General features: G+C 40.6%; 1 protein-coding gene and 1 long non-coding RNA gene across 4 annotated transcripts in view; one reads left to right on the top strand and one right to left on the bottom strand.

Annotated features, from left to right (window-relative positions):
• The window catches only part of LOC143100765 (uncharacterized), a 94,787-nt gene that overhangs the window by 21,184 nt on the left and 46,948 nt on the right, over positions 1-26,655 (top strand). The gene's annotated exons all lie outside the window — the stretch shown is intronic.
• On the bottom strand, positions 3,385-13,004 carry LOC143099769 (uncharacterized). Its single transcript, XR_012981745.1, has 4 exons — positions 12,640-13,004; positions 12,466-12,537; positions 3,645-3,761; positions 3,385-3,534 (listed from the first exon to the last, which is right to left on the bottom strand). It is a non-coding gene; the product is annotated as an uncharacterized LOC143099769 (long non-coding RNA).

Raw genomic sequence — 26,655 nt, 5'->3', positions numbered from 1 at the left:
GGCATATCCCTTTAATGCTAGCCTACTGTATAGTCTAGGCCTACATACTGTACCAGTAGGCTATTTGCAACCTGTGTGTCTTTCTATGACAACAGGGAAAAGAGACACTTCACCTACTTTGGCATATAGAGCAGTTGTCCATGCATAATATAAATTAATTCGCACAACCAAAGAAATTGTAGGAAATGAATAGCATACAAGCTTGCCAATGGACTATATGCCACAAAAGGTTGTTTCAGCCAGCACATTTATTTTCGGTGGAGCGTCAGCAATGTACGGAGCCCGGGAGAGCTCACTTTAAGTGATATTTTTTCTGGTCGTGATAATTTGTGAGCACGTTTTCCTTTAATTGAGCCCTCGAATTAATAAAACGTGAGCATGTTTTCCTTTAATTGAGCCCTCGAATTAATACAACGTGACCCCGTTGTAGGCCTAAATTGAGCTCTCGAAATATGTATTTCGTGCTCACATTTAGTAGGCTAATTCCCGACATTTTCTCACCGCTCGCTGTGCTGTGGTGGCAACTTCGTGTTACCTTGACATGGACCTACAGCTGTCTGTAACAGTTCATATTGGGAATGTCATGATAACAGTAGGCAGCTAATTAAAGACTTTAGGTGGTCATGGTTTATAGCGGACTTCTACTCTTTGTAGCAGGGGCACCAGTGGTGTCAACCGCCAGCTATGGAGACCCATAATGGGGAAATTCTACTAGGCTACAAAGGCTACTCGGGCTCTGTTGTAATGACCGGTTTCCACTATCTCCTGGATTTTTGACTTAACTGTGAGGTCTAGAATCGAAGCACATCACAGCGACAAGCTCCCAAACAATTACAACACGTAGACCTACTGTTGGTACAAATAGGCTACTGCGTATTAGTAGTAGCCTAATACCCACCCAATACAATAAGGTTCCCTCTAGCGCCCGATGGGCCTCACCATATAACCCACCCGCACACCAATGATGCACACAACGAGGTAAGCTTTGATACGGACTATGAAACGGGAGACATAAACAGTGGCGTTCACGATGCTCAGCTTCTCAGGCTATGTAGGCCAGCTCACACCGTTCGCGATAAACACCACAGCTCTGCACACTTGGACCTCAAAAAACACTCAAAACTTCGGCAAACATTCAGCTGGACGATGATGGCAAGGGGCCTGTGCAAACACACACAATCATCTGCTCTCCCACCTACAGCCTAACGGGGCTATATCCAGGTGCACTGCAATCAATGAGATTCCCCCTACGTCACTACAAGCGACACACCTCCCGACGTCATTCCCGGGGATACCCCCTTGACACCACACTACGTTTTTGTGCACACCATTTAATTTCTTCAAGCCCACGTTTTAATTATTCGTGGGTGCGTTTTAATAGATCGAGATCTCGAATATACTATAACGTGCTCATGTTTACATGTGTCAAGACAATATTGAGTGCACGTTTTACAAATTGTGGCCACGTTTAAGTAGATCGTGCACACAATGTTCTATAACCATGTTCACAAATTGTGCTCTCGCTTTAATAAATCGTGCCCTCATTTTAGTAAATCGTGCGCTCGTTTTAGTAAATAGTGCACTCGTTTAATAAATTGTGCCCTCGTTTTACTATGCTTAAAATGAGAGCTCAATTTAGTAAAATGAGCTCACACTATAGTAAAACGAGAGCACAATATAGTAAATTGTACACACGATTTAGTAAACCGAGCGCACAATTTAGTTAAACGAGAGCACAATTTAGTAAAACGAGCGCACAATGTAGTAAAACGAGCGCACATTCTCTCAACATGCAAAACATTTTGCGATGACCCCTCTAGGGCTCCGTAGCAATGGCATCTGTTATATTCTGCTCCTTTCGTGTTCACTCCAACACTACACATCTTGTGTATGCCCAACAGTCCAGTCAAGTCAAGTCAAGTCAGGTCAACTTTATTTATATAGCACATTTCATGTGACAAGCACAGACCCAATGTTCTCCAAAAGAAATAGAATAACACAACAAACATGACAAAATAGACAAAATAGATAAACATTAAAAGATAGAAATTAAAATACATACAATAACAAGTGAATATAAGTGAGTAATAAATAATCATTAAAAATAATTAAATGATCAACAATACTAAATAATAAAAAATAAACAATTCAATTACTTAAATAGTGTTAAAAGCCTAATTAAAACCTTACGAGAATAAATATGTTTTTAGGCTGATTTTAAAAGTCAGAGCAGTCCTTAGTTCAGGAGGCAGGGAAATCCAGGGAGTGGGGGCATAGTGACTAAAGTCACCATGTACTGAATTTCAGTTAATTCTGGGTATTGCAAGGAGCCCTTTACCTGAGGATCTGACTGGTGTATATGCAATGAGCATGTCAGAAAAGTAGGAGGGAGCTACGCCCATCAATGATTTAAAAATAGTCAGAAGTATTTTAAAATCAATTCTTTGCTTTACTGTGAGCCAGTGGAGTGATTTTAATACTGGAGGGATGTGATGAGATCGATGTTCTGGTAAGTACTCTGGCTGCGGCATTTTGGATAAGCTAGAATTTGTTTAGGGTCTGTTTTGTTAGTCCAGCAAAAATTGTGTTACAATAGTCTAGATATAAAAGCATGAACCACCTTTTCAGAGTTTACTTGAGTTAAAAAGAATCTAACCTTAGATATATTTCTGAGACGATAAAACACAGTCTTGGAAATGTTAGATATGTGCTTCTGAAAGTTAAGATCAGTTAAGATCATCTAAGATCATGCCTACATTTCTGACATTCTCACACGGTTTTATAGACAGGGGAGTTAGCAATGAATGAAATTGATGTCTCAAGACCTTAGAACCTACTAAAAGAATCTGTTTTATTATCATTAAGTTTTTAGAAGTTTTGGGTCATCCAAATTTTAAGAAATTAGAAATGCATTGCACTGCATGAATAGTGTGATTTTCGTCCCCGTAAACGCCCAGAAATCACCCTAATTTTCGGCAGTTAATGACAATTTACAGCCTGCGAACGTTGCGTTTGTCTGTGCCACATATTGTCGGAAACGAACTATGACGTATGTGGAGAACTGGCGGAGTGCTAATGGCTCTAATTAGCATATGAATAGCAGCAAAACTGCGTCTGGCTTGAATTTCCTTACTCAGTATTGGATGAAACCACTACGTTTAAACAAGAAAAATCACTTGTGATTGGTTGGCAGATATGTCACCATTGGTCACCCTGGGTCATAATGAATGGAAACGCCATATATATATATTCCTATGATATTATATTGTAGCCTATTATTATCCTATGTAGGCTACTAGGCTACACTATTATTACCAAAAGGAAAGGAAAAGGAAAATTTGCCAGGAACATGTTTATTCACAGAAAGAGTTTTATTAGCAGACACACAAATACAAAGCGAAATCTGCCCTCACAACAAATGCCGCCTTGGAGCAGTAGGTAACTGACAGCATTCTGTCTGCATTCGGTCCGTTTTGCAGATGTCTGTGGTGCGTTTCCCTGTAGCTACTTCAGAGTCTGTCTCGTTTCCAGCAGCTGTAAAAACAATCAATAAAGACGATCAGTACGGCACAATGCACTGTGTAGTCTATGGAAACACCACATCTAATGCACCTGAAAAATAGTCCCAAAAAAACGTATCTTACCCTCTTTCTTCTCAATCGACTCCCGAGCTCTGAACTCTTCACAGCTTCCGCCTGAGATGCAAGGTCTGGTTGTTTAGGCTACCTGAAGCTCCTGTGTACTGTCTGGTAATAGGTCAGCTGGAAAACAATTAGACACAAGTGGTATGAATTAATTATTATTATTATTATTTATTTAAAGAGGAATGCCTCTTGAGATGTGACATCTCATTTTCGAGAGGGTCCTCGATAGGACTGGACAAAGACAAAGGTACAAGGACAAGATACTACAGTACAGTACAATACAACACACACATTCACTCACATACAGTCTTCTACATACATATCTGTGAGAGTACGTGTCTATATTTTCGTATATGTGTATGTATGTACTGTGCACATGCATATATGTGTCTCTGTATGTATATATGTGGATATGTAGATGTATGCTTGTTGTATATATGTGTATATGTATGTATTATTAGGGAATGGGAGCTGTTTTGTGTGTCTTTGATCTGTCAATATGCTCTGTTATAGATCTATAACAGAGCATATTGACAGATCAAAGACACACAAAAAAGCATTAATGAAAACAATTACAACGGTTACTTGCTTTCAAATATGTGAACAAAGATGTCTTGAATGACCATCTAAGTCTCTACCACTGCCTGTCTTTAGTTCAGATATAGCTCTCTGTACATCGACGGGACTAATAATTGAAAAAGAAAAAGAGGTAGGCCTATCACAAGAGTATTGAGCCATATTTAAGATGTTGTTGGAATTAGGAGACTGGGTTTTGCAGATGGAAGCAAAATGCTGATTGAAAGCATTAGCTATTGCAAGTGGATCAGAAAGAGTATCATTTTTTAATCTAATTTTAGCTGGAGCACTTGGATTAGATTTGTTAAATAACTCATTAAGATTTCTCCAAAATTTCTTGGGATTATTGTAGTTATTTGATAGTGAACTTTTAAAATACTCAGATTTAGCATTCCTTGTTTTTGTAGTACATATGTTCCTTAAATGTTTATATGTTTCCCAATCTACAAGGTCCTTAGTCGAACGATATTTACCCCATGCCTTATCCCTTTGTTTACATAGTGTAAGTAGTTCACCACCAATCCAGGGTAGATGTCTTCCTTTTACCCTTACTGACCTCCATGGAGCATGCTTATCAATAATTCCAAGCATCCTCAACAGCGGGAATTAGGTTAAGCCTGTCCCATTTAATATTCAATAGGTCTTGAATGAAATGCTCATCATTAAAGTTTTTCAATTGTCTTACTTTAATAATTTTAGGTGGTAATCTTGGTAGTCTCATTTTCCATATGCAAGACACAATAAAGTGGTCACTAAAACAGTCAGGAAGTACTCCAGATTCAATTATCCTATCAGGGTGGGTGACCAAGATCCAGTCTAATAGGGTTTTGGATCTATTATCAACGCGAGTAGGTTCTTTGACTAACTGAGTTAAGTTAAGGCCTAGCCAATTGCGATTAAAGTCACCAAGGATGATCATCTCTTTTGAACAGTTTAAGGAGCTAATGGTATTGGCAATACATTTTATAGACTCAGAGGGGGAGCTTGGTGGTCTGTAAATATTACCTATAGTCAAATGTTTGTTTTCATGGAGACATAATTGTATAAAAAGACATTGAAAGGACTCAGGAATTTCATTAGGTTTGACAACCTATGAGGATAAGTGTGATAAGACATAGGTGGCTACACCACCACCTCGCGCACCCCTATCAGATCTATACAGTGTATATTTATCGAGCTTCATTTCATCATCTGATATATTACTATTAAGCCAGGTCTCAGACAAAGTAATAACATCTGGCTTGTTGTAGACCAGCCAGGCTCTTAGAAGGTCTATTTTATTTGTCAGACTCCTAATATTTAAATGAATTACATGTAAACCTTTACCCATAATTAACTAGCTGTTTTAGTAAAGTAGAGGGATAGGAGGTGGAGGGAAGAGGCAGGGAGCAACATACAGACGCGCGCGCACACACACACACACACGCGCACGCACGCACGCACACACACAAACACAACCACAGGTATATGTCCAGGAGCATAAACTAGAGGCTATTCAGGTGTTGCCTGCCTAAATTCAATAAATGGGAAACATAAAGTCATTGTGCTAATGATTACATTTACTTTGTAAAGCAAATAAGATATTTACAACCATACTATAATGGAGAGGGGTCAACATAGTATTAAGTCTAAATTAAATATGCCAGCATCATCATTGATTATTGTAGGTTGACCACCATTCACACTGGCAAATTCACTTTAGGTATTTAGACTAAGGTAATATGGTCAAATAAGTTAACATAAAGCACAAAGTGCTCAAAAGGATAAAGTTCCTGTGCACAGCCTTCCAGGTGCTGGTGAGGTGCAGTCGTCAATAGATAAAAAGGAAAATAAAGTATCACCGCACACTGGTGGGATTTCTTTGCTTTTTTATTTTTAGTGAACAACGCATTGTTCACTAAAAATAAAAAAGCAAAGAAATCCCACCAGTGTGCGGTGATACTTTATAAAGCACAAAGTGATTAGGTACTGTAAGTATAGGCCTAAATGAACAAATAGCAATTAGGGACCGTTCGTTATTTATAAACGGGGTCACCGGAGGGATTTTGAGTGCTTCGATCAAAAGTTGCATGACCCTCCCCTGACTGCTATATAATTTTCAACGACCCTCCAACAGCATTTTCAAAAATGATATGACCCTCCCCAGCCAATTGTCTACGTCTTGTGCCGACGCTCTTACGCGCTATGAAAACACATCAACATGTATGCTACCGCCCTAAAACCAACCTCTGCTTTCTGATCTTACACATCACACTTCACCAAGATGGTGGCCATTTCAGTAGATTTACTCACTAACATTGTTGTGGAAACACAATAAGCATGGAAACTAAATGCACACTTCCTGCAACTGCATTAGCCTACTTGAAAAGTTACTCCTCTAGTAAGTATTCACATGAAATAAAACAATAAAGCGAGACCATTCAACAAAGCACACTGGAACAAATTCAACACATGAACTTATTGCTATGGACTCGTCTCTAGGCTTCCTCAGTCATTGTAAAGCTACCGAAGCTGAACATTATCCAAAACTCAATTTCTCAGACGAGCGTCAATTTGGGAGCTTGCTACACTCCTTCCTTCTCAAATGACTTGAAAAGGCCGTTTGCACAATTTCACAAACTAGATGTACCGCGTAGCGGTACAAAATATGACCGCCGCTCAGTCCTGCACATCCATTCCGCGAAAATAAATCATATTAATGAATTTGTCTCCATCTTCTACTCCATTCCCCACTCTTGAAACTTTTGTGTATGCTTGTTTGAAATGTGTGTTTGCACACATTCCGCACACAAAGTAGCCTACTGGCGCTGCAAAGGTGAATAGATTTGTTTCTGGGCCAAAAAATCTGTAACATTGTTATAAAACCTTTAAAATCTCTAAACAATCACAAGTAGGGCAGTTCATCACAGTCCATCCATTCCACTGGACTGATGAAAGGTACACCTGTAGGCTACATTGTATTTGGGAAAAGCAGAAGGTAGCAGCATAATGTATTTATTTATTTATTATTAAACAAAACAATCCCTGTCAGTTCCATGCAGTTTTCAACAGCTATCAAGAAGAGAGGTCATGTCATGGATTTTTGTGAATGTTTCTTCTTCTACATATGCATAAGTTTAGTCATCTAGTTCAAATGATATTCAGCTTTATTGTCAATGCACAAATGAAATACCAGTAGTCTAAAACAAAATGCCGTTTTTCCCAGTGGTGCAAATAACTGACATGTCCAAAGGGCCTTCATGAAATGCGTTGCGAGACTGTTCATACACATTTTAACGGGCAAAGTTGAAGAGCTACTCTCCGTTATTGTTTGTGCAAATAATATGCTGATTCATGTTCCCTTGCATTTTGCAACCATGAGGTCAATGGTTAAGCTCAATCTTTTGACGCAATCTTTTGATTTTCACCCAGCCTAGTCCATGGTAGGCGCCCGATAGAAATATTGTTTAATTTTGCGATTGAGATATCCACGCACTGGCGCCCCCCCTGCGACGTGTTCGCCCCCCGGTTTTAGAGCTATTCTAAATGCAAAAAGGCATAGAGGGAGTTATGACAAAACCGTGACTGTTAACAAACTATAAGCTATATAAGGTAGGCCCTATGCTAGGCCTATTACACAACACAAATTGTCGCTGGGCTATGCTGGCGACCCAAATAAAATCTCCGTTGGAACCAATGGCTTACACCTTACAGTATCAAGCTGCCACCTCTTGGCGAAAAAGTTAATAGTTTTGCATATCAGTAGTAATACATTTCACGTAGCTGTGAATCACGGAAAGGGCGAATGAAGTGGACACTTCTAAACGGAACCCAACCCACTGTACAGTAGCTCAAGGTCTGTGGCTAAAGCAGCCATAATGAAAGCGTTATCATTGTTTGGATACTTCACACACACGTGTTTTTTTAATCGCATAGACTACAACTACCAAGCTGGAATCAAAGCACATCGACTCCCCTCTCACACCCTAAACACGCACTTCGAACAAACAAAAAGCGCCTCAGTCTCACGGAATAGCCATAGGCAAAACTGTATCTGACCCTTGTAACGTTGGTACTAAATCATTCATCGCAAAGAATGATTTTTGTAGCACGTGCAACAAATATGTGTAGGTACAGCCCTGCCCTGAATACATCTCAACGTGCGCTCTAAAACATCTGGTTTAAATGGAGATTGTAGATCATCACGGGATCATAGACAGGTTATCTTTCAGGTAGCCTATATATTTTCCATTAAAAACCATCACGTAGCGAACGTGTTGTGGCTAACTCACTTAGCTCCTGTTAGTAGCCTAGGTTATGGTCATAAGCAAATGAGATGACAGTCGAAAGATACAATTAGTGCTGTTATCGATTTGCTTGGTAGCTTATAAACGCATTTATGGTTTTCTACAAATACATCAATAATCAAATTGGCCTCCATCACTCAACCATGCTAACGGTAACATTATTTTACCTACGTTCTGCTATTGATAGGATTAACGTAGCCTACCTGCAGTAAAAAACAAGCATGTCCGATAAACATTCTCAGATTTATTTCGGCTTCAAGAGGAAATGGGAATTACATGTCATGCAGAAATCATCCTACCCTTAGACGTTCTCTGCGGTAACGTTAAACTACTGTAGCCTACAGTCTTGTCCTTGTAGGAAGCATAGTGTCTTTCCAACCCATTTAAGATTAACTTCCAACAAAATTACGTCTCACTGCAACGATGCGCCATCTAGTGGACAAACGACTACTTATCGCCAATACTGGAAATGCAGCCATGATGATGATGATGAATATTTATTTTGGTTTTCTTTTAATCCTACTGAATTTGTAATTATGTATCGGCCGTTCTAATACCGATAGTATGTGGGTGCCTGTGTGTGTGTGTGCATGTGTATATGTGTGCACCACCATCTACAGGCCAATGAGTGTAGAGTCACTAAATGTACACATAACTTAATTTTTTAGACCCCCCCATGGATGAAATTCTACGAAACTTGGCATACCCCCAGAGAATGTCAGGTTAATCATACACATAAAATTTGGTGCAGTTCTGAACGTCTTTACTGAAGAGAGGGGCGATTAAAGCAGAATGATATTGCATTTTCATTTTTTACCGGGGGGGTGCAAATCACAAATGAGTGATTATGGGCTAAGTTGATGTGGGCCCTTGAGACCAACATACCATAAAAATTTCTTCATCCTCGGTGCCACGGTTCAGGTAGTTATTGAGGAAAAACTGCATTTTTTGGGTTTCGGGGGGCCCAGCGCGGAGGGGGAGTGGCCCCCGGGGACCAAACGAAATTTTTCCGTAAAAGTCTAGTGGGGCTACATACCCACCAAATTTCATGTGCCCTGGTGTTTCGGTGCCCCGGGTATCGTTGACCAAAATTTCAGGAAGTAGATGACGGGAAAAAAAAAAAAAAAAAAAGAAAAAAAAAAAAAAAAAAAAACTTTGACAATCCCTATATGACCGCTTCGCTAGCTTCGCTAGCGGCGGTCATAATAATCACAGGCACCGAAAAATACCTAACATGCCAACTTTTTCCGGGTTTATCATTTGAACGTTTCCCCGCTGTCTTGCCGTTTTAATATTTTCCCGTAGAATATCCCATATTACTGTGATACTCTCATAACATTAGTCCTGCATTCTGGCCTGTCTCTGTGTTGTCCTGTTGTTACCCCTTGCCCTTCTATTCAAATCATCGTTTTGCTTGCTTGAATGCGAACTCAGAGTGACATTAACCTAGGCCTATTTAAGTTAACGACGTGGTTGTCGTGAGAGCATGATTCATTAGCGCTTGCAGTGTTCGGCCGTAGGCTATGCCTACGTGCGCACCTGCCAGGCTACTCAGCTAGACAAAGAATTCCCCCTGTATATTCACTCCAAGTTGGCCTACCATAACTTACCAACTACACTGTAGACCATAAACTGGCTATTTATATGACCAAATGTATTTGTTCAACTTTTATGAAGCAGAATTACGCACTGCTACTTGGAACGTAACACATTTTTGTTGGCAGGAGAGAGAATGACAGCGAATAACAAATTGCACTTGTTGCTGGTTACCAATAAATACTATATATTTTTTTGCAAACAACAAAAAAAAGAAAGGATGGACATAGCAAAGCTAGATATGGGCAGGAACAAGGTAAATTGGTAGAAATGCTTGTCAAAACGTTAGGAGCTGGATGTGTGGATGAATGAAGCACAAGTATGCTTTATGTTAAGCATGCACACTGTTTAAAGTTAGGCTACACGGTAAACTACAAGTAAACCAAAGTTAAATTTAGCTTTTTTAGGGCTGGATAAAGTTGACCAAATGGATATAGGCTGTTAGGCGTGAATAAAGTAGGCTACTTTGTTGCTCCAACCCTTCCAACGTTAATGGGGACGAATGTTGACATTTTCCGTATTTTGCGTGAGAAACCCGGGAAATTCCCTTATTTTCATTGTTCAATGTTGACAGAGCTATGGAACGAAAGAGAACGTTATATGGCGACAGAAATCAACAATCAAACAAGCCACTTTGATTTTTTGCTGTTTTCATTAATACAAAAGATGGGTGACCCTCCCTCCTAGACAAAAAAAAGTTAGGTGACCCTCCCCTCAACAAAGAATAAAAAGACATGACCCTCCCCTATTTTCCTCCGGTGACCCCGTTTATAAATAACGAACGGTCCCTTAGATTAGATTTTTAGAATTAGATTTCCCTGGCTTCTCAACCATAAAGAGAAGCTGCATTAGGCTACTCCCAAAATCATTGCAGGGCCTTCAACCATTAGAAAATTACAAAGCAACAATAACAGTAGACCTGACAGTTCATTCACTTCAAACAATAATAATTAAAACATTTAAATCACAGTAAAACCTGCGATGCAAGGTCTGGTTGTTTACTTTCTGGTAATAGTAGGCCTTACAGGCAGCTGGAAAACAATTAAACGAGAGTGGTATGAATAATAAAAAATGTATATCACAGTAAAATTAAACAAGGAATCCCTGCTGAAAAAAACAGCTAGAAACCAGCTTATGCTGGTAGCTGGTTTTAGCTGGTCTTTGCTGGTTTTCTTCCAGCTCTTGCTGGTCTTTGCTGGTGTATCTGTTTAGGCCACCAGCTGGATATGCTGGCGTGACCAACTGAGGAAGCTGGTCATGCTGGTGTGACCAGCCTGCCATGTTGGATACAGCTGGTGTAAGATGGTCATGCTGGTTTGCTAGAATGACCAACATAAGCCGGCATGGCCAGTTAAACCAGCAGTGTAGACCAGCAACACCAGCTAAAATTACCAGCTTGAGGTGGTGCGAAAAGCAAAACCAACTGAATTACCATCATAAGCTGGGTAAACCAGCTGAAGGTATGTTTTCGCAAGAGTTTTGCTGGTCTAGCAGGTCAACCATAATAGGGTGGTCAAACAAGCTGGGGCCTATTGCACAAAACTAGGATAAGGGATTAAGCCGGGATATCTTGGTTATCCTGGCTCAATTTAGCGGTGATCCAGTTGCACAAAAGCGGGATAGGGGGCAGCAGGATATGTTATGGTATAAGTTACCATGGCGATTTATTCTGTGGAGCTAGCCTGCTCCAGACCAGGCTAAGTTCCAGGATCTATTTAATCTCATCCCTTAACTCAGTCAGCAGTCACCACAAACGGAAACCAATAATTTTTCCACTGCCCACTACACATTGTTATCACATATACCTAGACCCACTGTCATTATTGAAACGTTTGTGATCATTAATTAACTTTTACATACTCGCCATTCCCGACCTGTCATGCGACAATGAGATGTCACGGGAGTGCCTAACCATTTCACGCATGGTGGTCGTGGAACTAGTTGCAATATTCTCCCAAACAGAGGTGTTGCTGTTTGTTGCTGTTGTGAGAAGGCTATCTACCTACTTCACACCGTAGAAGAAGCAATGAAGACGCTCTAGTTGCCATGGTGAATCAGTGAATCTGTGATCGGTGGCGGGGTCTATTTGAGGGAGCCGTGAGCGCGCACTTATCCAGGATAGGTTTCACCTGGCTTGATGAATCCGTGTCTGCTCATCCTGGCTTGCTCGTTGTGCAACCAATTAAGCCTGTACGCTCTTGTTTTGGATTCATTGAGCGCAGCTCAGTAACTTATCCCGGATGTCTTAATTCTGCTTTTGTGCAACAGGCCCCAGGTTAACAAGCTGGTCAACCAGCAAACCACCTTAAGCTGGCCAGGCTGTTTTTTTCAGCAGGGATGAGAAAACAGTAAAAGTTACTTACAAGCAATGGCGTCATGACTTGCAGACAGCTCCGAGCAAAGAGGTCACAGCCTCATTATGAGGCAAGGTTAGTCTGTGAAAACAAAATGCACGGTTAAGTTCGGTATCTATTAAGGTAGCCTATCTATTTCCTTATAGCCTACAGCAGAATGAAAGTATATTCTTTAAATCTTACCATTGCTCCGGTTTGTAGCGCCGACCACTGATGTCTATTCTCCTGGCGCGATCTGAGGAAGTAACCACTCGTCTGGCACTAGATGATCCAACGCTCACCATTCCTCCAAGCAAAGGGAAGTGCTCGTTTCAAGGTTCCCTCTTCTAGAGGAAATGAGCACCGACGATCACTGGTGCTTTGTTTATGAACCACATTCTTACATCCAAGTAACGTGAAGTAGCCTAACCAAACTGTAGGCTAGCCTTTTTGTTTGAATTTGCCACCGGTGCTGGGCAAGCCGCATACTGACTGTTTATCCTATCAGCTGTTCTACTGGCGGAAGCGTGACGGGCGGGTCTTCCACTGCTCACTAGAGGAATTAGGCGTGTTCGTCTTCATGCAGATCTGTGCAGATCTGACTTGATGTGATGCATGCTGGGTTTAACACAATGGAGCTTTCCATTGTGTTCAACCCAGCATGCATCACATCAAGTCAGATCTGCACAGATCTGCATGAAGACAAACACGCCTATTGTCTCCCCTGCTGGTGTAGGCTATAGGTTGGACTTAGTTTATTGAAGTGACGTTCTCTCTGCTGTGGCGTATGGACTGAGAATGTTTTGGACTGTGTGAAAGTCTACTAACGGGGAAATATTTATTTTTTTATATATATATATAAAAATAGATATTTTCATTCAACAAAAATATATGCAGTTCAATTGAAGACAATCATTTATATATATGCCTCTGAAATTCTCATTGTGTTGGTGTGAAGGGAAAATCTGAATCTAAACTTGAGTCTATCGACTGTTTTAAGTCAGGTTACATCAGGTTTGCATTTGTATAGCTCCCCTAGAATTAGGAGGAGGGGGGTCATGGGGGGACGACTGCCAAGTAAGGCCTGCATCAATTTCTGACAATTCACGGCAGTTTTCGGTGTTGCCTGCAAATTGTCGTATCCAGTCGTAAACCTGAACTTCCACGTCAATCTACAGTGCCGCTTACTGACGAAAATTCCACTTTTCATGAAGTGTTGGATGAGGTCATTCACTGGACTAGAATTATTTGAAGAAACAGAAATATATTTAATAATTGTGTGTCTTTGGCATATGAATGATAAACAATATTGTACTGCTGAATGATAAGCCCAAGTGGGAGCATATACAGATTGAAAAGCAGAGGACCAATAATTGATCCCTGAGGTACCCCATATAAAAAGTCAACTACATCAGATGTAAAATTGCCAATAGAGACTTGGTGCAAAGCTCAGAAACGTGGCTTAAGAAATGATTGATCAATCCTAAGAAATGATTCTTATTCTTAAATCTGAACATCAAGTCATATAGAGGCAATCTTACTGTGAGGAACAGCTATCACACGCAAGCAGATTCCTTCAAATGCGCCGGTGACCATCAAAATACTGATGTTTGAAGTTGCGCTGCTTGCTGTTAAAGGGAATGACAGATTTCACTCTCATTGGTTTAAATGATGTTACACCCAACACACCCATGACTGATTAAGAAACATAAGGCCCACCTTCTTGCGCCAAGCACCGGACGTTTGATAAAGTTTCATAACTACACCACACCTAATGTGGACTGGACAACCCACAAAATTTGTTTAAACTTTTCGCTAGTGATCAAGCGTTTTAGACTGTCAAAATATAGCCCAGAGTCGTAATTTTGAAGGCATACTGCATGGTTTTTATGTAAATGAGACGGGGCATGACAGTTGGGGGCAAATTCCTATACATTTCTAGAATTTATGTTTAATTTCATGTTTTTTTTAATATATTGATATGCTCGATAACAACTTAAATTTGTATTTAAAGTAAAAAAAAATATATATATATATAAAAAAATTTAATTGAGATTTAGTCTTATTTTCCTTACTTTGTCATTTAAGGCCAGGGCAATTTTTGTACAACCAACGTTGTGCTCTCAGATGAACTTGACAAAGATGATTTGCAGCAGCGGCGGCCTGAAACTTGTGAGAACTTTCACACTTCCACATCACGCGCAACTAAGGATCTCCCAGGAACATTCATCAAAAAAATATAGCCTAAAACAAATTGTCATTATGCGAAGCTGATGATCATAATTCATGGCATTGTATTCGGGCCAGCAGTTGTTTGCAGATGCACCCTATAGAAAAAAAGTGTAGGAAAATGTCCCTGCAACAGGTCTATGAAATTAGGCTAATTAAAATAAATGGCCCGCTAGTACAAACTAGTCTAAAATCACTTTAATATTTTCGCAATTCATTCGAGGGGATAAATTCATTGGATGAGGATTCCGTCGTTCTGGTTGCCTTTTTGTGGTAGCCTGTCTGCTGTTGTGCACTTGCATTCGGAAATCACGCGCGATCGGTGCACGATGGTCGATTGACAATGAGATTAAGCAGCTGAACAAGAATACGGCCATGTTCCCATTGTTCTCATCTCAGCTGGGCCGAGACAAAATAGACATGCCATTTCAAAAATCTTTCATTTATTGTCAGAAAAATCATGTTTTCAAAAGCATCACTTTCATTAAATTTGATGCGACATATTAATAGTAGCCAACTGACTGCAAACAGGCACATCCGGACACAAACGAGCAGGCTGATCCCCTGAGCCCCAGAAAGCCCCGGCCCAATTTAACCACTATATACATACCAACTATATAGTCATAGAACACACTTCAAAGTTAACATGACAAGTATTTGCTGAGCTTAAACCTGTAAGATTTTTTTATTTGAAAAAATTATGTAATAACTGAAAAATATGTCAACAAACTCGGTAAATTATATATATTTAGCAAATGTGATACATTTTTAAATTATGCCTTCCCAAAGAGAAGTAATTTAGTTAATTGGTGCTGTTATTGGTGCATTGTTATTATAACCAAGGCTTTGAACCGGTTCATGGAACGAAAACGAAAACCAGAAACTTTTGCCATTTTGCTAGGAACAAAAACGAAACCAGAAACTTTATGATTTTTTTATGTTCCGGAACAGAAACAATTTTTTTTTTAAATAGTGGTAAGCGGTTAATACCGGTTCTTTTTGTTCCTGGGAAGGTTTGTGTCTTCAATGAAATGGTGAGGGTCACCTCCTGTCATTCAATAAATGCATGGAGAGTGCAGAGAGACAGAGCTTGCCACTAGCAGGCAATCAAAAGGTCTATTAAGTCTCTAAATCTTAATGATTTCATTTCACCTGTTTTCTCTTTTTACTATGCCGTGACGAACATTGTTGGGAAAAACTAGCATTATATAAGGCTACAGCTTTAATTTATTTGGAAAAACGTAATAGTCCTCATTTTGGCATTTAGACAAAGGGAAGGCATCCAAGAATCCAATATTACAGTACCCACCAAAAATATGTATATATGACAGCATTTTTGGTAACACTTTACTTGATGGGTGAGTTCATAACACATTCATAGCAGCTGTCATAAACTGCACATAAAGCATTCATGACTGTTTCATGAGACATGACTCAACATTCATACCAAACCTTTTATGAATGTGGAAGACAGAACGATGACAACTTGTCAAAATAAAAGTCCAACAATCGCAAAGCAGCATTGCCGTTTTTCTCTCCAGCCTTTGTAAATATTTCATGAATATCTTATGAAGTTTACATCGAATGTCACTTTACTATACAAGATGTGAAGTATTCATAATAACTGAATTTAACACTGGGAGGTAAACTAGCCTACATTCAGCTGCCCCGTATTTTTGTAACCTGGAACGGTTGGACATTCCCAGTAGCAAAAGATGAGAAATCATCTGCAAAGGTATCATAAAACAAATACATTTTTATGAAACAAAAATTATTTGCTTGACCATGTTCAGTCTTTTTGGCACTGGAGTAGCCCATTGACTCAGATGTGACGTGATCAGGTAAGAGGTTTGGAACAAAAACGGCAATGCTGCTTTGCAATTGTTGGACTTTTATTTTGACACATTTTTGTCGTTCTGTCTTCCACATTCATGAAAGGTTTGGTATGAATGTTGAGTCATGTCTCATGAAACAGTCATGAATGCTTTATGTGCAGTTTATGACAGCTGCTATGAATGTGTTATGAACTCACCCGTCAAGTAAAGTGTTACCGCATTTTTTGTTTGTCCATGAAATTATTCAGGCTAAAGGCTATAGGAAGACAATGGTGCAGCTTGTATAAAGCAGAGGCCTAGTGTTTTATTATGTTTGCCGTAGGATAGAGTCTAAAAGACAATATTGTGACTATTAATAGCCAGCGTGAAGGCATACATATATTTTTGTCCAACAGCTGACGTTGGAACGTTATTAACCGGTACAGGAACAATATTTTTTTGTCCTAACCGGTTCGGGAACGTCCATTTTAGGGTGGCAACCAAAACCGGAAATGATAAAATACTGTTTCTGTTCAGAACGAACTAATTGGCAAAAAATTCTGGTTCAAAACCCTGATTATAACTAAATCTTTATCATGGAGATGCGAAATGTACCCCAAATTTTAGAATATATATATATATAGTATAATATATATATATGAATTTATAAAGATTATCATAATCTTTACGGAGTGTCTATTTACACCCCTGGTACGAATAGCCTTGGCCACACAGCTGAGCTATTCACACCCTGTGACATAACAACAAAAAGACGTTGCTCACGTGCACAAAAAACATGGCGGACGTTCGTTTTTTCGTCAGCAGAAAGTGAAGAATTCTGAAAGGTTTCGGCACTAATATCTGTTCAGATTAAGTTTTAGATTGAAAAGTTGTGTTTCATTTTCATAATCTTGGTTCAGCGAACACATACAACCGTCAGTTTGTTAGTTAACAGAAATTTTGTGAATATGACGTTCAGGCCTATAAACTATAAGTTTACCTGCAAACACCATTTCCCTGTGGAAGAAGATAGTGCAGTGGTCACAGACAAGGGTTAGCATGTGGGAGACCTGGGTTTGATTCCCGTGTGATGTGTTTTGCCAGAGTGAGTGTGCATGTGTACCAACGTCTCTGGAGAGAAGGCGTGCAATTTGAACAAGAAATCGGCTCTCAAACGGAAGTTTTGATTGCAACAATTAGCTAGTTCATGCACCAGGGTGTAAATAGCATGCAGTACTATAAACACCAGGGTACGAATAGCATCCACTTCTAACTGTACATTGATGCAAACAGCATACCTTATTCAGAGTGTCTATTACACAGCTGAGCTATTCACACCCTGTTACGTAACAACAAAAAACCATGTTGTTTATATTTTTTTTATTATTATTACATTGTGTGATCAATATGCCAGAATAAATGCACAGGGGTGCAAATAGCATACACTGATATTTGTACCAGACGGGGTACTAATAGAACACATTGCTGTGTGCACCGGGGTACGAATAGAATTCACTTCTTATTGCACCAGGGTACGAATAGCATACACTGCTAATTGTACCAGGGGTGCAAATAGCCTTACCCTAATCTTTATCAGTGTTTTGTAAGTGCTTTTAATAAAAGAAAAAGAAAAAAAACATCTGAGAGCCTAATGAATTACATATCCTTTTACAGAACAACTCCTACAGTAGAGATCAATCATCTACATTACATTACATTACATTAAAAACGGTAGAGTAGGCCTACAGTAAGAATAAGTGCATCAGTGAGTGCTGTTTTTAAACAGTTGAGTGTCAGTTCAAGACGGCTGGTAAGTGCTAGGATCAGCAAGACTTGTTGTAAGTGGTGCTATGAGAGGAGATGTTCTCTAAAGAGCTGGGTCTTCGGGGGTTTTTTGAAAATGGAGAGGGATGTCCCTGCCTTTGTAGGAACTGGCAGTGTGTTCCACCAACAAGGGACAACAGATGAGAAAAGTTTGGTTTTGCCTGAGCGTACCGGTGGTAGAGCTAGACGTCGTTCATCTGAGGAGCGCAGCGGTCTAGAGGTAGCGTATGAGGGCATTCAAGTAGGTGGGAGCAGAACCGGAGACTACTTTGTAGGCAAGCGTTAGAGCCGTGAATTTGATGCGGGCCGCCATAGGTAGCCAGTGTAGCTGGATGAGCAGCGGGGTAACATGTGCCCTTTTGGGTTGGTTGTAGACCAGGCGCACCGCCGCGTTCTGTATCATCTGAAAGGGTTTCACTGCGCAGGCTGGGAGACCTGTCAGGAGGGCGTTGCAGTCGTGAGATGACTATTGCCTGAACCAGAAGTTGGGTAGCATCTTGAGTGAAGTAAGTCCTGATTTTCCGTATGTTGTAGAGCAGGGGTGTGCAGAGACCTTTGAAGGGGCAGGGGCTCAAATTTAAAAAAAGGGCACGTGGAACAAAATTTTCTTGTCTACACAGAGATCATAGGCTATAAGGCTACATCTTATTGATTAAATTCAAAGCTAATTTTAATAGCCTAGAAATCTAGACGCACCCTAGCGGCAGCAAATATGTTATTGCCTAGTCTGGCTTGTCAGGCTATAATTTTAATGTTTATCACAGTGAACTACTACCATTAGCAAGCTGGTGTCTTGCAGATTCACGTGCTGTGCGTGTGGCCACTGAGTGAAATGACGCGTAATGTAGCCTACTGTAAACAACGACGTGTGGAGTTGGGTTAGTCAAACAACTACAGTAGCCTATGTCGTCGGCTTATGACGATTTAGAAAAGGTTTGTCTACTCTGTTTTATGAACTAGATCTACTAACCTAAGCTACTATAACATAGTAACCTAAACAGAATATGTTATGAACGTTCAGCCTTAGATTTTCAAAGCTGCCAGGTTATTGAAATGGATGGACCATGACATGGTTAAAACGGGGTTGATAGCCTACTTCATTAAACATGAAACAACTCTCTAAGCTGAATACTATTGCATGTTCAGATAGGCTAACTGCCAAGTGACCTTACCGTGCTGCCAAATGTCTCCTGCAGCACTGTGCCTGCGTGCACCTTTCTTTTACTGTCTATGGCGTGCACCTTCTGAGAGTTCACTGAATGTATGACATCACGGATTGGTGGCCGCAAGGCATTTCAATTAACACAGAAATTTTTTGTACATTTCTAATTTCACAAACTATTAATGAGACATTTTAGCGAATATTCACGTTGGAACTAGCGGAAGTATTACAAATTTTAAAAAGTAAAAAACGGGTCTTGTCAAAAGGGCACTTGGACATCAAAGGGGCAAAAGGGCAGGTGCTAGAGCCCCTGTAGCCCCCCTTCTCTGCACGTGCCTGTTGTAGAGTGTGAAACGGCATGACCAGGCGACTGAGGCAACATGATCTGAGAAGGTGGTTGTCGAGAACAACTAGATTTCTTGCAGTCCTGGTAGGTGAAACAGACAGGGAGTCAAATTTGATGTTGATGTCGTGGTGTATGGTAGGTCGTGGTGTATGGTAGGTTTATCCAAAGTCCTTTTAGGCAAGTCCCTCCACTCGGCGGCCATATTGCAACACTTTTTGGGCACTCATCAGGCATCCGTTTCGTCAGAAATGCGCGTGCGCAAGGCTTCACGACACCAATCTTGCTCCAGTGGCGAGATCACAACACATGATTGGCACATGTCTTCACAACACACCACATTATTGGCTCAATGTATTCACAGCACAGCACATGATTGGCTGAATGTATTCACATGTCGACGTTTTGCCGCGGAAGGGGTGGGATATGTGTAGACAACTGCCATATTGGCGTTACAAACTAACCCCATGCATTTCTATGGAGGATTTTTTGAGTGCTGTGTCTCCTCATTAGAAAGTCTCTGGTTTATCTAGTCAGTTTATGACATTTTTGGATTATACAAGTTTAATTCTATGAATAGAATTATTCTTATTAGCCTGTGCTGCTGAGCTGGGGGAGCCACTGAAGCACATCTTCAATCTAAGTCTACGCCTTGGACACTGTGGAAGACATCATGTCTCACCCCAGTCCCTAAAAAGCCACATCCTAGTGAGCTTAATGACTACAGACCTGTGGCTCTAACATCACATGTGATGAAGACAGTAGAGCGACTGGTCTTAGGTATGCTCAGACCCCAGGTACGCCATGCACTAGACCCGTTACAGTTTGCATACCAGGAGAAAGTGGGCGTGGACGATGCCATCACTTATCTTCTACACAGGACACATTCTCACCTGGACAAGGGGAAAAGTGCTGTGAGAATCATGTTCTTTGATTTCTCAAGTGCTTTTAACACCATCCAACCCCTCAGACTGGGAGACAAGCTCTTGCAGATGGGTGTGGACGCTCACCTGGTAACCTGGATCACAGATTACCTGACGGAGCGACCACAGTTCGTCAGACTGAAGAACTGTCTCTCTGACACTGTGATCAGCAGCACCGGAGCGCCACAGGGAACTGTGCTCTCTCCAGTCCTGTTCACCTTGTACACATCTGACTTCTGCTACAACACTGAGTCATGCCACATGCAGAAGTTTTCTGACGATACTGCAATTGTGGGGTGTATCAGGAACGGGCAGGAGGAGGAGTATAGGAGCCTGGTGGAGGACTTTGTGCAATGGTGCAAACTCACTCATCTCCAACTCAACACTTCAAAGACCAAGGAGATGGTGGTGGATTTCCACAGGTCTAAGCCCACTCTGCTACCAGTCTCCATTGATGGGGTCAATGTCGAGGTGGTAAGCACCTACAAGTACCTGGGTCTCCACTGGACTGGTCAGCCAACACTGACGCACTCTACAAGAAAGGGCAGAGCAGGCTGTACTTCCTGAGGAGGCTGTGCTCCTTCAATGTGTGCAGCAAGCTCCTCAGGATGTCCTACCAGTCTGTTTTTGCCAGCGTCCTCTTCTATGCAGTGGTATGTTGGGGAGGAAGCACAAAGAAGATAGATAGATAGATAGATAGATACTTTATTGATCCCCATGGGGAAATTCAAGAAGAATCAAGAAGAAGAAGGATGCGGGGCAACTTGACAGGCTGGTAAGGAAAGCTGGCTCTGTAGTGGGAGCTGAACTGGAGTGCATCACTTCAATATCTGACAAAAGGACCCTGAACAAACTGATCAACATCTTGGACAATGATTGTCATCCACTCCACAGCACTATTGTTAAGCAGAAGAGCCTGATCAGCTGGAGACTTCGCTCACTGCCTTGTACAACAGAAGTCATTCATCCCCAGGGCCATTAAACTGTTCAATGCATCACTTAAGGGAAGAGGAGAAATAGACTTCTCCGCATAGTCTGTCTGCCTCTTCACCACCTCCATGTCTTGAACTGTCTGTCCACTAGCCACTTTACCATTGTCTTCTGCCTCACTGTTTGCGTGCTTTATTAGCACATATGCACAACCCCTCCCTCCATGCCACAGCCGAACTGTGACCAAACGTATACCTTTCTTAATATAGTTATTTATGCATAGATATATAGACTTTATTCTTGCACTGTTGCACTGTTTGACTTACTCATTTGCACCATCACCATGACACTCATTCACAAAGAGCACCTTACCTTACCTTATGCACAGAGGACCACAGGCTCAGTCCCTGCTTCAGTCATTGCAAGCGCACCTGATTGATTAATCACCCACTATGTGGATACTGTTTTTTAGAATTGATTTAGATTAAATTTTATTTAGTATAATTTGTATTTTAGTATATTTAGTATATTCTTTATCTTCTATAGTCCTTATTGCTTAGTTGTGTTTTTTTTATATTATATACTTTTAATTACTTTTTCTGCTGTTAGTGAATGTGTGTGTGTATGTCTGTATGCTACTGTAACCTTGAATTTCCCCTAGGGATCAATAAAGTATCTATCTATCTATATGGTAGAATGTCCAAAAAAGAGGCTAAACTATTAGCCTCCATACTCTGCATGTTCTTGAAAAGTTTCTTAGCCTTTATTCTAACCAAGTAAACCTTGGGCAGAAACCTCATCACTCAGGCTTACATAGGGCTGTTGGCTTACATAATCAGGGCTGTTATCTATGGTCCCTTACACACCTGAATTTTATTACCCCACATGGACCTTTCCCCTTCCTTTTATTTGCCTCATAAAACTAGCTTTATGATGGTCATGTGCTGTTAACCTAGTGTTGCTAACTGTTTGCTACACATTTTAACAAATACATAAAGAATTAGCAGTGAATGTGTATTCAGTTAACACTGTCAATGCTTGACAGGGAGTTGATGCAGGTGTTGCTGCACACCCAGGGGAAGTTTCTCATATGGGCAATATGGGCAGCCGCCCAGGGCACAGGGTCATGGAATTTCTGGAATATCATGACATTTTTGAAAGTCTATTCCAGACATGGAAAGTAAAGGAATTTAATAATTTTTGGTGCAAAGTCATAGTCTAGCAACCAGGGGCGCAGGAGATATTTTGAAAGAGGGGGATCAAATTGTGAACACAAACCCATAGTGAGATCAGATTTCCAGATATCGGATCGCCACCTCTGGCCCACTTTCGACCATCATATTTTAAACTTGCCAGAATATTAAGATAACACCATTGATTGTTTTCAAAATATTTTTTTGATAAAAATGGTGAAAACTGTGTGATGAGCACAACGCCAGATCTGCCCTCAGACCAGCTTCTTCTTGCTATGTGCAATTCTACTTTTATTTATTTTTTTAGATTTATTTCACACTACTTGGGCCAATGGTAGAATACTGGTCACTACTTGGGCCAATGGTAGAAAAAAGAAACATGGGATGTTGATATTTTATGAAGCCATGAATGAATCATCATGCCTATGATCCAAACATAGACTACTGTACATGATCAAATAGCCTAGTTAGGCCTACTTAAATTGTCTGGAATAAACCAAATCAACTCTCCACTGTGTGTTTGCAGTTAATATTTATGCAACGTTAGAATTTAACAAGTGTTGGCTTAACAAGTTACCAGTCCAGAACACAAAGAAAATTGCAACAGAAAGTTGCCTTTATAATCAACTATTTGTTCCAACAGCATTTAAACAAAGCATTTATAAAATTGAAAAAATGAAATGAAATAACACCTCTTCTTAATATTTTATTATATGTTGTATTGTATTGTATTATGTTGGTTGGATTAATAGCCTACGGTTGGCAAAGAAAAGTCGTTTTCCTACCATGGGTCTCCAACACACGTTCTCAAGCTCATTCTCTTGCCGCCCCTTTCGAGCTAATTGCCAGAGGCTGAAGCCTACTACATTTAAAAAAAAGTACTAAATCATGCATAATTAAACAATAACTCAATTTAGACTACTTGGCTACGCAAAAAGGTTTCCATTACAGCACAACCCCTATTCAATGAAGGGCTACCTTGTCTCGCAATAAACAGCAGTGGAAATCCAGACACTTTTTCAACTGCATGAAACTTAACAGTGAACCATCAAATATCTCCCAGATTTCAGTGCCCATCAGTCCCAACATTTAGCAATATAATCAAACAGTCCAAAAGTCAATTAAATCCCAAACCAAACCGAAAATGCTTTTGATAGCCTACCGGTATGCCGCTCCAAACGAAACGCATGTTTAAATGCAGGTTAAAAATATTTTAAAAAGCCTGCCTCGAATACCAGCCTGCCTCAAATAAAGATGATGATGAATGATGTATGCTAAGCAAGTAGCCTGGATTATTTTATGATTGTTAGTAGACAAACTGGCTTTAGATATCCAACAGAGTGAATATGAGATTGTGCAGTCTTACAGTACTTTAGATGGCTGTGGTTAGTGATGTGATGCTGTTAATGGGGAGTTTTACAGTTAGCGCAAATCCTATGTTATTATTTATTTAGCGTACCTATAAGGCTTTTTTTCCTTATCAAAAGTGAGGGGGACGACGGCTGTCTCTTCAGCACTCCGGGGGACATATCCCCCACATCCTCCATGCCTCCTGCGCCCCTGCTAGCAACTCTTCGTTGGCTTGCGAGCTGGAAAAATAAAATTTCGATCAGGCCAATCACATTGTGTATAGAGTCGGTGGACGGGCTTAACATAATGACAGTAGAGTTACGACGGTTCTGCGAGAATCCCCTTCTACTTGAAAACAACGAAGGTGGATGCTGCTGCTGGCGAACAGCGCGACTCAAGTTAAGCTTTTTTTAAATTGGCAAAAGTTTGATCTACTAGCCAACTAGCTCCGCTGGTGGAAAAACGCATGGGACTCATGAGTTGTAGTGCTATCCTATTGCGTGCAGAGGGAATTTGAAAGACAACCGTTTATCCCGCCCCTCGGATTGAGCACTGCCAACGGTGAGTTCACAGGCCTTTCATCTTGATGTGGGTCTGGCTCGTCAGGCTAGCAAAGTAAATGGAATATCAAAGAACTTTGTTGTAGCAGTTTAAAACGTACTTACCAAAATATATTAATACAAATATATTTCCATGCAGAATTGGTGTATATCTGGTTATTAGCTTTACTGCTTGCTTGAGTAGCCCAACTTTGTTTATTCAATGCCCATTTATTCATATCCCGCTCTAAAGAAGTAAAAGATTCTTGAACATGATGTGGCAGCTCTGAAATTTGATTATTGTACCATTCATTATATAGTAAGTCATGGAAATTTGCATTTGATTTATTTACTTTTTTGTCAGGGAAAAGTCATGGAATTTTATATTTGACTTAGAGTGGGACCCCTGCCAAGGGCAGCATCTTGCGGAGGGCGGCACAAATGCTAGCAAAATCATTTTATGCGTTTTGAAATTATGTTTGAAATAAATGTCTTAGAACAAAAACGTTGATAGACTTATTATTTTATAGTTAGGCTAGGTAAAACGAGTTGATAAGTAGGCTAGTTGAGTTTGTTATCATAAACATAACAGCTAACGTCATGTTGAGCAGGAGGAGTTGAGCACTAGGCTACCATAAATCCTCAAATTATGCCCGGGATTGATTCTATTTATAGCAGGACAAATAAAGGCAGGTTCCCATATAGGCTACAAGACGGGGTAACAATTGCCTACCATAGGCAAGGGCAGCATCTTGCTGAGGGCGGCACAAATGCTAGCAAAATCATTTTATGCGTTTTTATTGCTAATTTGCACATCGAGTCAATATACCATCACCGAGTGGGGAGTGGGCACCCTATATTCTTTGCAGGCGCATGTGCTTGCTGCTGTGAAGGTCTCACACACTGAAGTTGAGAAAGATAAGGAGGAAGGGGTGGCCGGGGGATTCCCCTTTGGACCATATCTCCCTACTGGAGCAGGGGAGCGGGGAATAATGCACAACTAACGCAATTAGTAAATTAGTCACACTATGAATTGCCTCCAAAAAAGCACATTTCATTCATAACATTATGTACACAGGGCTATAGTTTCACAATTCGAAGCTGGTGACACGCTCCACCTCAGTCCCGTTGATGAGAATGGGGGTGTGTGTGGTAGCTTTTGACTCCCTGAAGTCCACAATGAGCTCTTTGGTCTTCTTGATGTTGAGAGCCAGGTTGTTGTCGGTGCACCACAATGTTAGGTGCTGAACCTCCATAGGTGTGTTCAAATTCGCAAACAGTTTCTGTTTGTCTTGAGTTGTTGACGAACGTTTGAAAACACTCACAAACAGTCTGGGGAGATTCTCTGCCAACATACAGTGAGTGGAGCTGGACAAAGTATTACGTTACAATGGACTGTTTACTGTTTTGCTGCTGCAATAGTCTATCTAGTTAAAGGCGCTCTAAGTGATTAGATCAGTGGTCTCCAACACGGTGCCCGCGGGCACCAGGTAGCCCGCGGGACGGCTATGAGGCGCCCCCAGCGCACTTTCTAAAAAATAGCCAACAGGTCACCTGCAGATCACGCTCTAAAAACACGCTCCATTGTGAAGTTTTCAATAGATATTTAAGTCTAGACCAGAACCATTTTAAGAATGTATGTAGCCATACATCTGTAACAATAAATTGATATTGGTGATACCTTATAAATTGTAGCTGCGTTAAAATGTAGCCTTTGGCTTCAAATCCGTTTCCCATTCAATCTTTAAACAACAACGGAAGCGGAGCGCACACGCTGCTCGCACGCATAGACAGTAAAGGGGGAAAAAACTTGCTTGTCTGTTGTAGCCAATGAAAGCATATCTTTGCAAAAGTTCTGTGGCCATTCCATGTTCGTCAAATACGGTTCTTGCATGATTGTTCAAGGACTGAAA

The sequence above is a fragment of the Alosa pseudoharengus genome, unplaced genomic scaffold (genome assembly GCF_046254945.1).
Source record: "Alosa pseudoharengus isolate Yale_2024_CS ecotype anadromous, Long Island Sound unplaced genomic scaffold, YU_APseudo_1.1 YU_APseudo_1.1_scf_3, whole genome shotgun sequence".
NCBI classification, from domain to species: domain Eukaryota; kingdom Metazoa; phylum Chordata; class Actinopteri; order Clupeiformes; family Clupeidae; genus Alosa; species Alosa pseudoharengus.
This window is presented reverse-complemented; position numbering and strand designations above follow the sequence as displayed.